Below are 13,733 nucleotides of genomic sequence, written 5' to 3' on the forward strand. Positions count from 1 at the left end.
CGGAGCACTTGCCTTGTACATGTGAGGCACTGGGTTCGATCCTCAGCACCATATAAAAATAAATAAACAAAATAAAGACCTTTTAAAAATATTTCTAATGAGTGATCCAACATAAGAATGTATTAAAATTGAAAGTAGGGATATGAAGGATAGCTCAATGGTTGCATGCTAGCCTAACATGCTTAAGGCCATGGGTTCAATTAGCACCATAAATTAAAAAGTAATAATAATAATAATAATAATAATAATAACAACAACAACAATAAAATTGAAAGGAAGAATAGGAATATAGCTCAGTGGTAAAACCCAGCATGAGAGAAACCCTAGGTTTGATCCCCAGCACTGCAAAAAAGAAAAAGAAAAAAGAAAATTCAATCACTCATTCAATTAATAAATGCTTACTATATACAAAGAATTATAAACCTTGTAATGGATAAAAATAATGTAAAAAAGAATTCTTGTTCTTAAGGATCTTAAAATTACAAGGAAAGAAAAGGGATGTACATACTACAAAACAGCCATTTTTTTCTTTTTTATAAAACATACACAAAATACAAAGCACCATATGATAAAAGTTAATATAAATTGAACAAAGATTCACAGGAAAGAATCTCTAACATGTGAACAGCCAATCTGCATGTAGGAAGCAATCTGAGTTAGATGACAAATGGAAAATTAGAACAGAGGATATGATGAGATTCCATCCTGATAAAATACCATATGTAAAAATTAGGAAATGAAAAATAGTAAGAAGATAAGTATTCTCAAAATTTCTCAAGAATACATACTCTTGAGGCCTGGGCAGTACAGCCAAAAGCTCAAGATGTCTAGGACATTTATTTGTATCTTAAAAATAATGTAAAAAAAATTCAGTGCTCTCTTAGTATATGCAAGGCCCTGGGTTTGATCATCAACACTTTGAAAAATAAAATAAAAATAAACTTACAGTCTACTTCTTTATATACCTATGTTTGCTTTAACATAAAAATATAACATTTTCCTCTGACAAAATTTCCAGTAAAACTAATACTCCAAGAAGATGGGGGGCGGCTGTGATTATCTTGTGTGAGCTCCCTAAATAATCCCAGTAAAAAGAATCAGCATAGAATAAAGATAAAACTGATGGTATACGTGGCTGAAATGCTACTTTGGCTCAGGGAATAGAGTGGAGACTCTTTAACCAGTCAGTCTAGAGTTGTTAAAATCTCAGTCAGAAGACAGTACAGGTGTGGAACATGAAAAAAAAAAATTTAGACATAAGGAATGACAGATCTATTCAGCAAAGTTTAATCTGGCAGAGACATACAGGAAGGCTTTATTCATTTAAGAAATATTCCTGGGTACCTCTAATGTGTGGTAATGGATAAGCTGTTGGAGAACTGAAAAAAAGAAGCAAAATTCCTGATCTTATAAGAACTTATATCCTAGTGTGGAGAAGTAAACAATAAAGTTGAAGGAAGTAACGAGATGATTCAGAAAATAAAAGAGAAGCAGCAATTATATATAGTAAAGGAAGGGATGTTTTGGAGCAACAGAATTATTATTAAGTGACTGAAGACACAGTAGAAGTAATAGAAATAAAGGAATAATAGGAAAAAGTCTATGAAGAGGAATGGGGCAAAGGTATTATTTTTAGGTGTACACATTTGGAGTTGCCTGCTGATCTAATGGATAGAAATCCAAGATTCAAAAAATTCAAGTCTAAAGATTCAGAATCGGTGGGGCTGGCATTGTAGCTCAGTGGTAGAGCACTTGCCTAGCACATGTGAGGTGCTGGGTTCCATCTTCAGCACCACATAAAAATAAATAAATACAATAAAGGTATTGTGTCAATATACAACTAAAAAAATATTTAAAAAAATATTTAGAATTGCTGAATGCAGGCAGACACTAGTAGAGGTCACAGGGATAGAAAAGAACAAAATTAGAGGGCATCCAGGCTCTGTAGTGCATGCATGTAATCCCAGTGACTCAAGGGGACTAAGGCAGGAGGATGGCAAGTTAGAGGCCATCTCAGCAACTTAGTAAGACCCTATTTCAAAACAAAATAAAAAGGGCAGAGATGTAGTTCAGTGGTAAAGCATGCCTGGGATCAATCCTTAGTACCAAAAACAAAAGAAGAGTAAAGGGCAAAGGGCAGAAGACAAGAGACTTGATAAATATTCATGAGGGTAGGGTTAAAAAACAAAAGCAAAACCCCAAAGAAGAAAGAACCTAAGAGAAATATAAGAAAAACCTAGCTAAGGACTAATTGGAAGAAAGACTTTGAAAAGCGATGTTAGAATATGTGTATGCATTTTTTTCCTTTTTACCTGTCCATTCTTTTTCTGAACCCATTCCTTGTGCTTTTCTTCAGCAATTATCTTTCTTTTTTCACGTTCTTCCATTTTTTTTTCTTTTTTCTAGTTGTTGATTTAATTCCTGTGGATTTCATTTAAACAAAAGGCAATGTTTAATGGAAGTACCCAAATCACATATTTTAAAAAAGGCTGAGCTTAACCAAATTAAACAAGAATATAGTTTCCATTATAGAATATATACCACTACTGATAATAAATTACTTAAGTAACTAGTCTACAATGAAAGAAAGCATTGGTTAAAAGTATAAGTCATTTTTTAGAAATGCAAATAATTGCTTGGCAGCAAAACACTAGTTTCTTAGCTAAACTTCAGATAAATTACCCTCATTGAAATCAACTTTCCCACACATAAATTTTGGCACCACTGTAAGCTATTGGCAATAGCTCAAGAGAATTGCAACTTTTTCTTACAGTTATAAAAAGCTTCAAGAGGGGCTGAGGATGTGGCTCAGCACCACATACAAAGATGTTGTGCCCGCCGAAAATTAAAAAATAAATATAAAATAAATAAATAAATAAATAAAAAGCTTCAAGATTCTTGCTGAAGATAAAGAATAGGAATTAAGTAATCCCTAAATTAAAATTTTAATTCAGAGTTACACCAAAGAAGAAATGTAAAGAAGGTATTCAGTTTTCCATAGAGAAAAAAAGAATCAGAGTTTTCTTCACAGATTTTATAGCTGCTGGGATATAAAATAAAACCAAATTCATACCCCAGATTATTTAACTGCCTTGCTGTCACCAGAATCTACACGTCTGGGCATTTCCTCAGGAGAAAGAATGTGGAAGGTATGGCCAAATAAACCTACAAGTTGAATGCCACCACCCTGTCACTCATCAGCTAAATTATGGCATTAGTTGAGAAAGCTGTTCAAAGTATACTTCTCTAGGACTCTACAATCATAATTATTGGTTAGTTTTCTTCCTTCCTTAGATACTAATAATCAGATACATTTATGAATCTTCCATTGGTCCCCCTTTCTCCTTCCCATCTTTCCTTTCTTCCCAAATACTTACCTCCATGGGCAATTTTCCAACTCTCGGGTTAATTCCAGGGTCTTAAATGAAGATAAAACTTTACACCAAGAACATATTTTTTGCACTTTAGAATAACTAATCAAAAGATACTTGTTTACCATGACTTCTGATCTTAAAATTCCACTGCAAAGAAAATAATTGCCCTATCTTGCTTAGAAAATCTTCAAACTTTGAAATACCATATCCCACAAAACAAATATCCTTCTTGATAGGATTCTTCACTACCTCATAGCTGTTATTCCTTCATTACTCACTCAATACACTTTAATTGAGTGCCTGCTATTGATCTAACAAGAACTGAGCATGTACACACACACACACACACACAGAAAGATGAAATCCTAGAAGTCTCTCATCTAATCTTTTCTCTATATACCAAAGAATAAAGAGCTACACTGTGAGTTATTGGGTATAAAAACAGGAGTTTGGAGAAAAGAATGAAAAGGGAAGGCAAAGAGAAATGGTTTGAACCAGGATAGTCAGAAGTGAGCAGTTTCTTAAAATAGTGAGAGAAGATGACTTTAAAAGAAGTGAAAGATGCGGGTGGGGATGATGATTAATTTAAAGTGTGATACTAATTTCCTCTTTAGATAGAAAGAGGTTTTTTGAAGACAGTAAATTGAACACTATGATGAAGAATACAAGTTAAAAGGGATGATTTAGAGCTCTTATTAAGATTGTAGGCTGAGTTTGAAATGATCAGTACTATTCTGAGGGAGATTGATTAGAAGGTTACAACAATATACCCTATAAGGGGAAGACAGTCTGGACTTGTGCCAGAAAACAAGTAAAAGGAGAAACACACAGAGTGTGTGTGGGTGTGCAGATACGCATGTGTGTATGTATGTGTATATACATGTGTATAAATATACATATAGTAAAAGGCTAGATATAAATCTGACAACTATACATTCGAAATTTTCCAAAACAGTTCTAAATTTTCTTTTAAAGAAAAGTTTAAATGTATGATTAAGTATAATTGATTATATTTATATACTTTTTAAGAGTCTTCAGGTAACTCAAAAGGGGGAAAATTAAGATGTTGCATTACTATTTTATGAATGCCAAATTTTAGTTAATGTTGATATAGGGGATAATAAAGAAAACATCAAAAAGTATCTAGAAAATACTACCACTGACCTGAATAGTACTGTATTCTTATAATGTCTATTTAAGTATTTGCCTACCCAGAATATACATCACATTTTCAGACACTACCCTCTCTTCCAAGGCTAGCTCCTCTTAGAATTTCCCATGCTGAATGGCTCCATCTGTTCACCACCGAGGCAGGCCTCCTCCAAGATACAGCAGGAGTCTTCTTTCCAAAAGCCCCTGCGTGGTCTTCTGGTACACCACTGAATTTCAACAGGATTACAGCTATTTTCCCATAGAGTAAACATTTGGTTATGGAAAACCAAACTCCAAAGAGGGTCCTAAACATGCATCATTATTTCAATACATTTTGCCTATTTTCAAATAATTTTTTACTATTGAAGGTAACAAAAACAAAAACAAAAAACAAACTGACAATTTTGAGTTTCACCAACTCTATATCCTACCCTATTCCTTCCTTAAAGGCTGATAAATTAAATAGCTGAAGATTAAATGGTGAGGTTAAAAAAAAACAGGAAAAAAAGTACCTGGACTAGTCACAAAATAAATAATTTTTATAATTTTGAACAGATTACATTAAAATGTTAAGTCAAATGTTAAAAATTAGAATTAGCCAAAGACCACAGAGAACTTAGAAGAATTAAAGAATTATTTTAAATAATAAAAATGTAAATATATTTAATAACCTACAAAACCAATGTGCTAGCTTGCATAATGTCATTGTTAATTTTCAGTGTTTACCATGTTTATCATTTCAACAATATTACAAATGTATAACATTTTTAATAGGGTAACTTTAAAGGGTTAAAACAATTTTAAACTCAATCTCACAGAGATGTCTAAAACAAATTTAAATGTCTGTTACTGAAATCAAATTTATGAAAGAAATGAGCTTTTTAATGATTCAACTATCCTTTAAGTTTTCCTTTAAGTGGAGCATGGTGGCACTTGCCAGTAATCCCAGCAGCTCGAGAGGCTGAGGCAGGAGGATTACTAGTTCAAAGCAATCAGCAACTTAGTGAGGCCCCCAGTAATTTAGTGAGACCCTGTTTCTAAATAAACAACAAAAAAGGACTGGAGATGTGACTCAGTGGTTAAGTGCCTCTGCGTGGTACTGAAAAAAATTCCTTTAAATGTTAAAGGAAGAAAATAAGAAAGCAAGAATAAGTTCAAAAGCAAATATTAAGTCTGATCTAGTTATTTCTAAAATATTTCTTGATACCGTGGAAAAAGCACATAAATTGGAAATCTAAAGAACTTAATACCAGTTCCAGCTCTGCCACTAACCGAAACCTTGGCAAAGTTACTTCTCTGGCCTTCATGCTTCTTAGCTTTTATAAGGATCTGAAATGAACCATTCCTTATGGTCAAAAATCTGTGCTTTTAATGACATGGTTTGTAAGCAAATTAGAGAATAGAGTAAATAAGGACAGAAAAATAAGGGAAAGCCTGACTTAGGAAATAAAGAGAAAGCCATGAAAATCCAAATAGATTGAATTGCCCATAATTATTCCTTTTATTTTTAGCAGATAAAGAATATGTTCTACCACATAGTTTAGCAGCTTTTTCCCTTGGACTCTGCTATAGGCAGAATTAGAGTTCTAAGCTCTGGCCTCCAATCTTTGGTTTATACCAAAAATCATGCTGGCATAGGTCAAAAGGGAAAATGAGAAGTAAACTGCATGGAGCCCAAAATTTAAAAATTCATAAGATTAATTAATAGTTTTTTAAAACCTCAAAACCCTAGGTTTAATTTAAAAGTCTTGCTCTGTGATTACTTTTAAAAATGGCTTGTTAAGCTGTATTTGTGGCTGAGTGGTACAGTGCTTACCTAGCATATGTGAGGCACTGGGTTCAATCCTCAGCACCACATAAAAATAAATAAATGAAATAAAGGTATTGTGTCCACCTACAACTAAAAAAATATTTAAAATGGCTTAAGTGAAATACTAAGTATTCTTTATGCATTAAGACATAACTGATAACAAAAAGATAATTTTCTTGGATCATGAAAAATAATTTAGAAACAAATTCCTAAGTACTTATCTTTAGAATAGATATGTCTTGTTAAAATGGATGCCGTTCAATATTATTTGAATAGTGTCCATGGAAGCAGAGTGGAGAAATGGAATAGAAAATTCAGGAAGGGTCAACAGGAGAATCAGAAAAGTTTAAGATGTCTAAGTCAGTGTAAGCTGAGGGATCATCTGCCCTAGCCCCCCTCTTAGGTACTCAAGGCTAGCTGGAAATGGAACATACTGACTTGAGCTCAAATTACATGATAGCTGTTAGTTTATCTCATTTGCCATTTAAAACCTTATTAATTTCTTAGGTAACTTGTTTAAAGTCACAGACTGGCAAATGGCAGAGCCAGAATTCCTACTTTAAACCTTCTGACTTCAAATACTGTCTTTGAGCCTAGCTTCACTCAGCATCTTTATTTGAGATGAGGATAATAATGGTGCCTTCCTCATAGGTTTGATACAAGAATTAACACATTAATATATGTGAAGTTAGCACCTATATATGTTAGCATAGCACCTGACACATAATAGGTACTTAATAAATATTAACTGCTATGATTAATGGTATTAATATTAACCTCTATATTACACCACAGTGAGAAAGAATATTTAGAAGTGAACCCAGCATGTAAGTTGACCTATTCCCCCAACCCATATAAAACTCCAGGTTCAGTCTTAAGAAGTTACAACTGAACTCCTTCAGGAGGGCTGATTGCAGCCATCAGCAAGTGGCAATGACTCTAGTCCTGCTCCCTGTCACATTTTTTTTTCTCTTAGATGCTTAATTTTCATGGAGAAATATATAAACAGGCCTATGTGACCATACTTGCAGTATGACAATGTACTGGGGCAAGGCATTCGAGGCAAATGTGGCAGTAACTGTGGTGGACACAGCCCTTGTAGAACTGGGGTAGATGCAAAGGAACAGAATAAAAGTAATACTGCCTACTTTCTCCATTCAAGTTACTTCATTTAATCCCCCCATGGACCCTATGGTGCAGAAAGTTTTCTATGTTGTACATAAGAAAACAAAAGTACAGGGGAAACAAGTGACTTGCTTGACTACACAAATGGATGAAACAGGCCTTTGTCACATCCCTACCCCTCACCCTCCCCACACTCTCCCTCCATCTCCCATCACATTCCACATCAACCCACATACAGCTCTGCTGGACTCCTCTACCCAAGGGTAGAAAAACTGGATAACTGAAGATTCTCCATTTGGGAAAAAAAAAAAGTTCAGGCAACTATTTGTCTTGATCTGGGTGTTTAAGACAATGATTTCTAATTAGATTTCATAATTTGTAATAACGTTCCAATCATGATATTTTTTATCTAACAATTTTTGTTTGTTCTGCCTCTGAGGAGTCTGCAGGCCTCTGGGAATGTAACTGAACTTGTTTGCCTCATTGTCCCACAGGTTGGGGAGCAGCACCTTCAAAAACATGCAGCACAGGCACACGACCTTGGGGGAGAAGGGCTGCTGGCAGGCTATTCGGGGTCCCGCCTACATGTTCAGTGAGAAGGGCACTTGCCTGATTCCTGAAGAAGAGCGCTTCCTAGACTCAGCCGAGTATGGCAACAACCCGGTGGTCAGGAAAATGCTGGAGGAGTCCAAGACCCTCAATTTCAACTGCATGGACTACATGGGACAGAATGCGCTGTAGCTGGCCATGGGCAACTAGCACTTGGAGGTCACGGAGTTGCTGCTCAAGAAAGAGAACTTGGCGCGGGTGGGAGACGCATTGCTGCTGGCCATCAGCAAGGACTACGTGCACATTGTGGAGGCCATTCTCAACCACCCTGCCTTCCCACAGTGCCAACGCTTGACACTTAGCCCGCTTGAGCAGGAGCTGCAGGACGACGACTTCTATGCCTATGACGAGGATGGCACGCGCTTTTCTCACGACATCACGCCCATCATCCTGGCGGCCCACTGCCAGGAGTACAAAATCGTGCACATCCTGCTGCTCAAGGGCGCCCGCATCAAGCGGCCCCACGACTACTTCTGTAAGTGCACCTAGTGCACGGAGAAGCAGTGGAAAGACTCCTTCAGTCACTAGCGCTCCTGCATGAATGCCTACAAAGGACTGGCAAGCGCTGCCTATTTGTCACTGTCTAGCGAAGACCCCATCCTCACCGCACTGGAGCTAAGCAACAAATTAGCCAGACTAGCCAACATTGAGACTGAATTCAAGGTAACTCTCCCACTCACCATCCTGAGGGAAGATGACCCAGTGGGCTCTTCTACATGTGCCCAGTAGCAAAATGGGTTGTCTTCTGGTCTGAGAAAGGGTGAAAGCCCCAGGCTTTTGTCATTCAGGCTCACAGAGGGGAAGGGTTACACATCTCACCTGGGTCAGATGTAGAACTGAGGGAAAAGCAGCCCACTAGGTGAAATATTTTTTTAAAAAAAACATAAATGTAAATAAAAGGTGACTTTGCACAAATCAATATGGTAAAAAAACAAGGAATTTGTGGTGCTGGGGCAGACACCTCAGCCCTATCCATGGTCACTTAGGAATGTCTAGGATACCAAGGTTATTTCCTCATCTGGTCTTAGACTTCATGATTGTTTCATCTGCATGGTTTTGATTTGTCTCATTCACATCTCTATCCCATGCTGAACTGTGCTAATCTTAGGTTCAGTCTCAGCCCAATGTTAAAAGACTCAGGATCGCCTTTCTTAAACCTCACCAGCTATTGCTATTTTCTTGTCAATGGGCTGAGATGGCATCACATGAAAAAGCAAATAAAATTGTACAGTTGCTTGTCATTCCAGTGGGTCTAGGGCAAAGCCCTACAATTTAGCCACCCTGAGAGCACCTTACCTATCAGGCCAAAGGATGGATACTCATTTCCAAAGTCCATTATTTAAGAGTGGTCCTGTGCTTTTACTGTCAACTGACACTCCCCTGAAAGAGAAGACTAGGACATAATGTAAGAAACTCTTTTGACATGATGTTTAATAAAAGTAACAACACTTATTGGGCATTTACTATATGCCATGCACTAACTGCCTTACTTATTGATCTTGGTTAACAATAACCAGTATGCTGCGGGTACTACTACTATCCCCATTTTGTATGAGAGCACAGAAGTAGGCAGAAAGCACACAGTTAATAAGTAATGAAACCATTGTTCTAGTCTAGGCATCCAGAGCTGATTCAGTCACTCCAGCAAACCTGTGCCAGAGGTCTTGTTCATACATTGAGCTTCTCAAAATTTTATTGGCCTTTACCTAAATGATGAAGGGATTCCTCACTCCAGGTGTGGCTGGAAGAGTAGTGACTACAATTGGGCTCATTATTTCCCCTCTTGGCTATGGAACACACAAAAAGGCATCACATGGGGGCTGGCCATCAAACTGAGAAAAGATGTCATTTGCAAGTAAAAATTTCATTATCCAAAAGAGATGCAATGCAAGAGCTATACCTTCATAGAATACAATTAGGTGACCAAGGATGGGTACCATTTCATAGCAAGGAAGGCTCTCCTGGGACATGTTGTTCATGGATATCTCAAAGGATGGAATGAGAGCAGGTCTTACTGAGCAGTAGGAGGTGGATCCAGGGGGAAAGAAAGTATCTGGTGGCATTTGGATGAGCAAATGAAGATGAGGCCCAATAAAGCCCAGAGCAGGGAGGAGATAGATGAGGAACTCCATGTGACTAAAATACCGACTTCTTGCTGGGGCACCCAAGAGGAATGCTGAAGAGATGAAGTGTGTGGGGGGGTAGATCTCAGAGGACACTGCATGTAAGGCTGAGCACTCTGAATGCTATTCTGTAGGAGGAAATGGAAAGCCAATAAAAGTTGATGATTCAGGTACTAAGTAGTGAAAACTAGCGTTTTGGAAATTTATTAACCCAAGATGAAATGGAGGATTTGTACTGGGACTGGGTGGGGCAATAAGACTAAAGAGAGGAGCAGTTCAGGAATGCATACATAAAGCCAGAAAGAAAAGGCTTGTCCCACCAGCTAGGGATAGATAAACTAGGCCAAGAGGAGGTAGCATGGCACCTGCAGATTGTGAATAGATAAAACACCCTATAATTAAGCTCATTTTATTCCATCTAATTCCTTAACATTATTCATGGCCTCATCTAGAAAACATGGTGGCTATTGATGCGGAGATTACCCAAAGAAGCTCCAAAGAAATATAGCTATTGTCTCTTCTTTTCTCACACCAAGGGCAACGATGTCCCAAGCAAGGCTACTGGAACTTTTCTTATTCCCCAGCCTTCAGACCAATTCTGAACAGGCTCTATAAAAGAAACAGCTAAGCCTATTACTTTAGATATTTCTGGCCAAGAAGGAAAAAAAAAGCAAGCAAAAATGTGCTTTGGATCAGATTTTCTGGATAATTGCACAATTCTCTACTTATCTCACATCTGGGATCATGCCAGCCTAAATAAAACAATGCTAGACTAACATTTGGAAACACATCTGAGCCATTTGTTTCATTTACTAAAACCCAAATTCTGGCATATTTTAGTGTACATAATATCTAAAACTGGAAGTTTGTTGAAATCATTTTCTATGATATTTTGATTTCAAAAGTAAATTATGGAAATTGTGGACAATTAAGAACACTACTAACATGATGGCAAATCCTTTCTACAATGCAGTCATTTACTCAGAATAAGAGCTAGCATAAATACATTTGCTGGCTGTTAACATCCCCCTAGTTACCTTTGTTTGAAATAATGTCTTTCAGATTGTCAACAAATGGTGCATTATAAATCAACATAACTGTTCCTTTAGAACTTTATTACTTATTCATCTATCCTTGTATGTTCATTCCTGACATTATAAATCTTCTCAGAGAGCAGTTTAGCAGGAAAGAAGTCAAACTGTAATGAAAGAATAAAGAACCAATGAATGTGTTTTAAATTGCACTCTTGATGAGTCTGTTCTGCTTTCTAGGGACTACATGTGGCTGCTTGTTGTCACATGTTATGGAGATGATCTAGTGTCATCAATTATGTAAAATACTATCAGGGTTTCATTGGAAATATGCAACACGTCATCCTCCACATCTTCTAAAATGCTCACTCTGGAGTGATATGTCCTGACTAGTATATGTGATCCAGGATAAACTTGAATTTGGGGAGTCATTTTAATTTACTACCAGAATAGAGGCTAGTCATTCACAACAAGTGCAGCCAATGTCAAGGTCTCCAGTAAATTGTGTCTGGAATCAGATGCCTACTAGAAAGCCATTATTTTTTGGTGGGGAAATTGTGTAGTTGTTCAAGGATTGCATATGTCTCTCTTATATTCTTGGTTCTAGAAAGATATTAAAATTCAACTGGTCAGTGGAGTCTCCCAGTGCCTTAAATATACCCAGTAAATTAGTAAGCATTCCAGAAATACGTGATGAAAGGAGTGAAATAAATCCTAAAAGAATAATCATTCCAGCTGTTGAAGCAAATTATTACTTTTATCTATGGCTCAAACTTAATACATTTATGGATTTCATAGTAGTATTTGATGAACATGGTGAAATGTGAAAGCTCTAAAGAAGACTACAGCTGGTAGCCAGGGATAAAACCTTCGCATTCAATGACTGAAAACTAATCATATGTTGCATTTTATGGTATATGGACAGCAGAGCGTGTCTTCTTTGTCTTACCTAAAATAGGGTTTGAGAGCACTGCCCAAAACTGACATTTTGATTGATTGGTTTATCTATGCACTAGGAGCCAGAGAAAGGGAAGATTGGTGTGATCTGGACTATTCAGGGTGCTTTACCCTGGTGGAATGGGCTCTCTCTGTGTAGACGCATCTGGGTTAGCAAGAAAAAATAAAGAATATGTCTATCTCGGTTGGGTTGTAACTCCTGCCACCAAGAATATAGAGGCCTCTGTATCTTTCCTGAATTAGTCTGCTTGGTTTTCTTTGCTGATCATTCTCTTATAAAATTGCTCAAGGTACCCCTTTATTTTGTTGATATCTTCCTAGATGCATTCCTAGGTGATTTGTCTATATGTGTTGCTTATCTGTGGAAATGATGTTTCAAAATGATTAGAAATCAGTATTTCTTCCAATTTAGAGTAGGTGGCAGCAGTGCCCTAGGGGCAGGGCAGGGGATGAGGAAGAAAAGGGTGACAAGGGAATACTGCAGGGCTTAGGAAAGAAAGGAGGATGGGATGGAGGGGTCCCTCTTGCTCCCTTACAATTTTGCATCAATTTGAAAGCATCTACTGTCCCCAAGTCAGAGAACTGTGGAAGCCCAACAAACAGTGCAGCTCAGTTATTTAACATTTGTCCATTCTGAAGGCTAGAAAATCTGCTGCTGAGAAAGGTCTTCCTGTTGACACAAGAGCAGCATGGAGACTTGTGCTTCAGTCACAGCAATTTATTCTGACAGACCTCAGAGAGGAAGAGTAGGAATCAAGAAAGCTAATGTTGTGACTCATTCTCCTTAAGTGTTAATGACCTTTGTGTTTTTCAATGGATAGTTAACCACGGATATTATGAAAAATAGATAATGAATTATATATTGATGTTGTGCTGTCATTTTAAGACCCATAAAAAACCCTCCAGGCCTGAAATACCACAAATTAAAAATGCAAATAATGATAAATCAGGCCAATTTTCCACCTGCTATGATTTTAGTGAGATCCCATTGTGGAAGGTGAAGATGTTGAGATGACAGTTTGTAATCTGCTTGCAAACTTATCAAGACAGTAAAGGGAAGAGCTGGAGAGAAAGAGGAGTGACTTTGAATTGTGGTGCTGAGAGCTCAGAGTACACTTGAACTCTGGCCATCTGGAGCTAGGAAGACAAAAAGCTGAGTGAAGGCCCAGCCTAGGCTGGAAGCAGTCCCAAAAATTGAGTAAGTCTTTTGCCCCGCCCTCCGGTGTTTGTACTAGTTTCTCATATGCTTTGGATACTTCCAGGATTTTTAAATTTTATAGACTAACACCCTAGGAAAATATATTGCCTTGAAGTTTGAAAGCTTGGCTGGTAGTATAAACAAATGCCTGCTTAGCATGCAGGAAATGATTTGAAAATCATTTCCTTTTCCACTGGGGAAATATTTTTCAAGCTGTGAAGGTGCAAGTGTGTGGTGTATGTGTGTATAAGAGAATCTGGCAGAAAAGCCCTCAAAGCACTCACTTTTGTATCATCCCTGATACACTAAGGAATCTAACTAGGCCACTCTAGGCCTGTGCTTGAACATCTAATG

General features: G+C 37.3%; 1 pseudogene; it reads left to right on the forward strand.

Moving 5' to 3' along the window:
- The first annotated feature begins 7,374 nt into the window (after positions 1-7,374).
- Positions 7,375-13,733, forward strand: part of LOC107142569 — a 129,800-nt pseudogene continuing 123,441 nt past the window's right edge.

This window comes from Marmota marmota, unplaced genomic scaffold (assembly GCF_001458135.2).
Source record: "Marmota marmota marmota unplaced genomic scaffold, marMar, whole genome shotgun sequence".
In the NCBI taxonomy this organism is placed as follows: domain Eukaryota; kingdom Metazoa; phylum Chordata; class Mammalia; order Rodentia; family Sciuridae; genus Marmota; species Marmota marmota.